Source organism: Nicotiana tabacum, chromosome 8 (assembly GCF_000715075.1).
Source record: "Nicotiana tabacum cultivar K326 chromosome 8, ASM71507v2, whole genome shotgun sequence".
In the NCBI taxonomy this organism is placed as follows: domain Eukaryota; kingdom Viridiplantae; phylum Streptophyta; class Magnoliopsida; order Solanales; family Solanaceae; genus Nicotiana; species Nicotiana tabacum.
The window spans coordinates 19,971,042-19,977,653 of NC_134087.1; positions in this window are offsets into that span (position 1 = coordinate 19,971,042).

The window sequence follows — 6,612 nt, forward strand, 5'->3', positions numbered from 1 at the left end:
CAAAGTTGGTATCAGAGCTTAGGCTTTAAGTCCCGAGTCATGGAGCAATGTTTAGTAGAGTCTTGTTCATGGGTATGTAGGCGTCCATAGTTATGATCTTGAGGCTACTGAACATCTAGGAATGTTTTCTCTTCTTTCATTCTTTGATCGTGCATTGAGATAACTTGAGATTGACTTTGGAATATTTATTTCGTAGATGGCTAGGACACGCATACCCTTATTTGTTGGACGTGGTGCTACCTAGAGTGGCGGTCAAGTTGGGGTTCACCAAACTAGAATATAGATAGCTCCTCAACCTCAAGTTGGGAACATGAGTCAAACCCAAGCTGTTATGCCAGATCAAGTGCAAGAGCAGGGAGTTCAGAATGCTCCACCACCAGTGCCAACTGTTGTACCTACTGTTGCGTTACCTGCAGATGTAGTGGCAAGGTTATTGAATGTGTTAGAGGCATTGGTGCCTACTCAAGGAGGAAGTTCAGCTCCTCAGGCTACTTTACAGATACAAGCACCTGCACAGACTCAGACTTTCGGGAATAAGGAAGTATCCCTACAAGAGTTTCTGAAATTTAAATCACCAAAATTCACAGGTTCCGATAGTTCAACATATCCTCAAAGTTTCTTGGATGGGACGCTTAAGGCATTACGTGCTCTTGGATGTTCTAGTGAGAGATCCGTGGAGCTCGCAGCATACAAACTAGAGGATATGGCCAACACATGTATGTAACGGTATTGCTAGGAAGGCCAGCAGGAGTATCACCACTGACATGGGACAAGTTCACTAAGTTGTTCAAGAATCATCTTCTTCCAGACAGTCTGATGCAACAATATGCTAGAGACTTTGAGAGATTGGTTTAGACTCCGGATATGGATGTGTCAACATATAACACTAAGTTCTGTAAGCTGGCTATATATGCTCCTCACTTAGTGCCTACTGAAGAAGCTCGAGTTCAGAGGTTTGTTGATGGATTGGTTGGTCGTCTATACACTGCAGTAGCCCCACAGCTAAAGACTTTATCCTACTCTGATGTAGTCGACCTTACTAGAAAGATTGAAAACAAGGGACGTGTGGAGCATGCAGCTAGTGATTTACGTAAGAATGACAAGACAAGAGGGGCTTTCAGTGGTGGTTTTAGTAAAAATAGAAGAGTAGGAAATCAGGGACAACAACAACGATAGGGTTCTCAGACATGGACACACATGTCTTCACAGTCCACATACAGACCACATTACAGACAAGGTAATAGGGGACCATCATCTTCTGGACATCGCAATTCAGGGCAGATATATGCCACTACTCCAGTCTGCCAGACTTGTGGTAGATCACATTTGGGCCAATGTCGTGTTCTAACTGGAGAGTTCTTTCGGTGTGGCCAGTTGGTACATCACTTGAGGGATTGCCCTCAGCCTCCGAGAAATTTCAACCAGGCTTCTATTCAGTCAGCTGCACCGACTCAGACTACTCGTAATACTTCAGGTGCTACAGGTACAGGAAATAGAGGTTGAGGTGCTGGAGACTGTGCTACTGTGAATCAAGGACAAGGCAATACTGGTAGAGGTCAGGCGAGAGTTTTTGCATTTACTAGATAGGATGCTCAGGCCTCGAATGCAATAGTTACAGGTATTCTTTCTGTCTGTTCATTTGATGCACTTGCGTTGATTGATCCGGGATCTACTCACTCCTATGTGTCCTCCTACTTTGCTTTGAGATTTAGTAGACATCCCGAGCTATTGAATGATCATTTTCTAGTTACTACTCCTGCAGAAGAGTCTCTATTATCTGAATACGTATATTGTGCTTGTCAGATTCGGGTTGAGGGTAGAGATACTCTAGCTGAACTTATTGTACTTGATATGATTGACTTTGACATGCTGATGGGAATGGATTGGTTATATTCTTGCTATGCTATAGTCGATTGTCCTGCAAAGATAGTTAAGTTTGAGATACCAAATGAACCAAATTTTATTCTAAGAGGGAGTCAGGTTCAGAGACTTGCAAAATTGTACTCCCTCTGTTCCAGTTTATGTGAACCTATTTCCTTTTTGGTCCGTTCCAAAAAGAATGAACCCTTTCTAAATTTGGTAACAATTTAGCTTAAATTACAACTCTACCCTTAATGAAAAGCTTTTATAACCATACAAATACTCTAGGCCCCATTTGGACTTATTTAGGACCACAAATTCCAAAAGTCTTCATTTTTTTCTTAAACTTCGTGCCCAGTCAAACAGGTTCACATAAATTGAAATGGAGGGAGTATCTTTTATGAAGGCTCAACGACTTTTGAAGGAAGGTTGTTTGGGTCTCTTAGATATTGTAAATGACACAAGAAAGGAAACAATTAGTATAGAAAATGTACCCGTAGTGAGAGAATTTTCTGATGTATATCTTGAGGAATTACCAAGATTGCCTCTAGTACGAGAAATAGACTTTGGTATTGATTTTCTACCTGACACACAGCCCATATCGATACCCCCATATCGAATGGCACCAGCAGAGTTGAGGGAGCTAAAGCAACAGTTACAAGATTTGTTAGATAAGGGTTTTATTAGACCTAGTGTATCACCATGGGGTGCACCAGTACTGTTTGTAAAGAAGAAAGATGATTCCCGGAGAATGTGCATTGACTACAGGCAGTTGAATAAGATAACAATACGCAATAAATATCATTTGCCTCGTATAGATGACATGTTTGATCAGTTACAAGGAGCTTCCCACTTTTCAAAGATTGACCTCCGTTCTAGTTATCATCAACTTAGAATCAAAGATGAAGATATTTCTAAGACTGCTTTTAGAACTCGATACAGACACTATGAGTTTCTTGTGATGCCTTTTGGACTGACTAATGCCCCAGCAACATTCATGGATTTAATGAATAGGGTGTTCAAGCCATTTTTGGATAGATTTGTAATAGTATTTATTGATGATATCCTGATATATTCTCGTAGCCAAGGAGAACATGAGGATCATCTCAGGATTGTGTTGTAGACATTGCGAGAACATCGGCTTTATGCTAAGTTCTCGAAATGTGAATTTTGGCTAGACTCGGTAGCATTTCTCATGTTGTATCCAAAGATGGAATTATGATAGATCCTAAGAAGATCGAAGTTGTGCAAAAATGGCCCAGACCTACTTGTCCTACAGAGATTCATAGCTTTTTAGGCTTAGCATGCTATTACAAGTATTTTGTGCAGGATTTCTCTAGAATTGCAGCGCCATTGACCAAGCTAACACAGAAAAATGCAAAGTTTCAGTGGACGGAGGAATGTGAGGAGAGCTTTTGAAAAGTCAAAACATGTTTGACAACTGCACCAATATTAGCCTTACCATTAGGTTCCGGAGGATTTACAGTATTCAGTGACGCTTGAGGGTGGGATTATGATGTGTTCTTATGCAAAATGGTCGCGTTATTGCTTATGCTTTGAGACAATTGAAAAATCACGAGCAAAACTATCCTACACATGATTTGGAGATGGCTGCAGTGGTATTTGTTCTAAAAATTTGGAGACATTATCTATACGGCAAAACTTGTGAGATTTATACTGACCATAAAAGTCTAAGGTATATCTTTCAGCAGAGAGATCTAAATCTTTGGCAGCGTTGTTGGATGGAACTACTCAAAACTATGATTGTTCTATTTTGTATCATCCTGGAAAAGCCAATGTAGTGGCTGATGCATTGAGTAGAAAATCTATGGGGAGTTTGGCACATATAGCCCCTACAAAGAGACTTTTGGCCAAAGATATTCAGAGACTAGAAGATACAGGTATCAGATTTAGTGTCGGAAATTCAGAGGCATTGTTGACTTGTTCTCAGGCTAAGTCTTCATTAGTTGAGCGCATTAAGGTAATCCAATATGAGGATGAACGATTATGCGAATACAGAGATGAGGCCTTAGCTGGTAAAAGCAAGGATATGATTGTTGAAAGTGATGGTATTCTTCAAATGGGTGACAGGCTATATGTAGCAGACGTAGATAGGTTGAGACATGTTATTCTTAAAGAAGCTCACAACACTAAATACATTATATATCCTGGATCCACAAAAATGTACCATGACCTAAAGTAATTTTATTGGTGGGAAGGTATGAAGAAAGATGTTGCTAACTTTGTTTCTAGTTGTTTGACTTGTCAGCAGGTCAAGGCTGAGCATCAACGACCCGCAGGACTACTACAACAAATTGAGATTCCAGAGTGGAAATGGAAAAGAATTACTATGGATTTTGTCCCCAGGCTAACACGAACCTTTAGAGGTTATGACTCGGTATGGGTGATTTTAGATCGACTGACGAAATCAACACACTTTTTGCCAGTGAAGACGACATATGGTAGAGTCAGGTATGCACAGATATTTATGAACGAAATTGTTTGACTTCACGGAGTTCCAGTATCCATCATCTATGATAGATGATCACAGTTCACTTCATGCTTTTGGAAATATTTTCAAGAAACATTGGGTACATGAGTAGATCTTAGTACTACATTTCATCCACAGACAGACGGGCAGTCTGAACGTACTAATCAGATCTTGCAAGATATGTTGAGAGCTTGCATTCTTTAGTTTGGAGGTAGTTGGGACACTTATCTACAGTTATCTGAATTTGCTTACAACAATAGCTTCCAGTCCATTATTCAAATAGCACCGTATGAAGCATTGTATGGTAGAAAATGTCATTCTCCTATCGGATGGTTTGAATCTGGTGAGACTAACTTATTGGGACCCGACTTAGTACAAAAAGCTATGGACAAAGTTCAGTTGATCAGACAGAGATTGCTTACAGCTCAAAGTAGACAAAAGTCTTATGCTGATAAGAGAAGAAGAGATTTAGTGTTCACAATTGGCGACAAAGTATTCTTACGAGTCTCTTTCATGAAAGGTGTGATGCTATTTGGGAAAAGAGGAAACTTGAGCCCTAGGTTTATAGGACTGTATGAGATACTAGACGGAGTGGGAGTTGTGGCTTATCGTTTGGCACTTCCTCCTGGGTTGTCCTTTATTCATCCAGTTTTTCATATCTCAATGTTAAGGAAATATATATCAGACTTATCTCAGATAATTGAAGCCCCTACTATACCGCTTGATGAAAAGTTGTCTTACAAGGAGGAACCAATGACAATTATTGATAGACAAGTAAGAAAGCTACAGTCAAAACAAATTATGTTCGTTAAAGTTTTGTGGAGAAATCATACCATTGAAGAAGCTACTTGGGAAGTAGAAAAAGATATGCAAGCGAAGTATCCCCATTTGTTTCAGTCTACAGGTACGAACTTAAGTTAAATTCGGGGACCGAATTTCATAAGGTGGGGAAAATGTAATACCTCATAATTTAAAGAAGGACATAATATTCATTTATCCAAAATAATTAAACCAAAAAAGGGATAATAGGCCAAAACCTATAGGAAATATTTGGTAAAGTCCAAAAAAAAGAAAAAAAGAATAAGGATTAAGGGAGGGGTTACGAAGCAAAAGCTTCTGCCGCAACAAAGTCTTAAGGAAAGAGTCCTAATACACTAGCAATTGAATTGTTGAATTGGAAAGAAAAAAAAATTAACAGGAGCAATTCGAGAATTAAGAGATCGAATTCGTAACAGTGAAGGACACACAAGTGCTAGGTTTGGGGAGCAGCTGATACGGTTTCTTGGAACCATACCAACATTGTTCTTGAAGACCAGAGAAAAACTCTTTTACTTCTTTCGGGTATTACGTGAACCCTCCATCAAAATTTATGTTGCCAGAATCCTTTTTAAGGTGTTCATATAACTACATCGAACAATCTATTAGACTGTTTGTAGCACTAGGTAAAGGGAACAAATTTATATTTGAGTTTTCTATTCATATCATATTTACAAATCAATATCATATTTATACTTTCAATTGTTTGAGTTGGAAGTCAAGATGCCAACTTAATCTGTTGTGCCTATATTAACTATTAAAGGGATAAGGAAATATAATCTTATTGTTAGCCATCCCCTGAAGCTCCAGAATACTAGTAAAAAAAGTTGGAAGGGTTTGAGAATAAAAAAAAAAGAGAATTTAATTTGATAGATATTTATTTAGAGGATGAATTATGGAGTTGATGGGTAGTAACACTAGATTTATATTGATTTATAGATTTCACACAAATTGGGCATTTGGAGTGATAAAAAGTCGAGCTTTGGCTAGTAGGCATCAAGAGGTGAGTAGTAATCTTACCGTAATTTGTGTTTTCATAACTTGCATGATTTACACATGATTTCTAATATGAATATGTTACCGATTATTTTAAGTTGCATGTAGGACAAGTCTTTTACTCGATATGATACCGAAATAGTTATTTGACTTGATTATCGTTGTTTTAAATATTCTTGTTGTCACTAGATATGTTTTACCGTTACTTGAATATACTATTATCGAAATGAAATTACATGATTTGATAAGAACCTAAATGCCCTATATTGTTTCAAAATATTTTTTTGTGAGTATATACGGATACAGAGACAAGTATAAATGGGAGTAGACTTTGAAGGATCCCGTAGCTAACGGTGAGTTCGTTAGACCTGGTGCACCTTGTATTTACCGATTACAAAGTACAGTTATAGTCCTCGCTAGTGGGAAGATTGAACTAGCATACCATTACC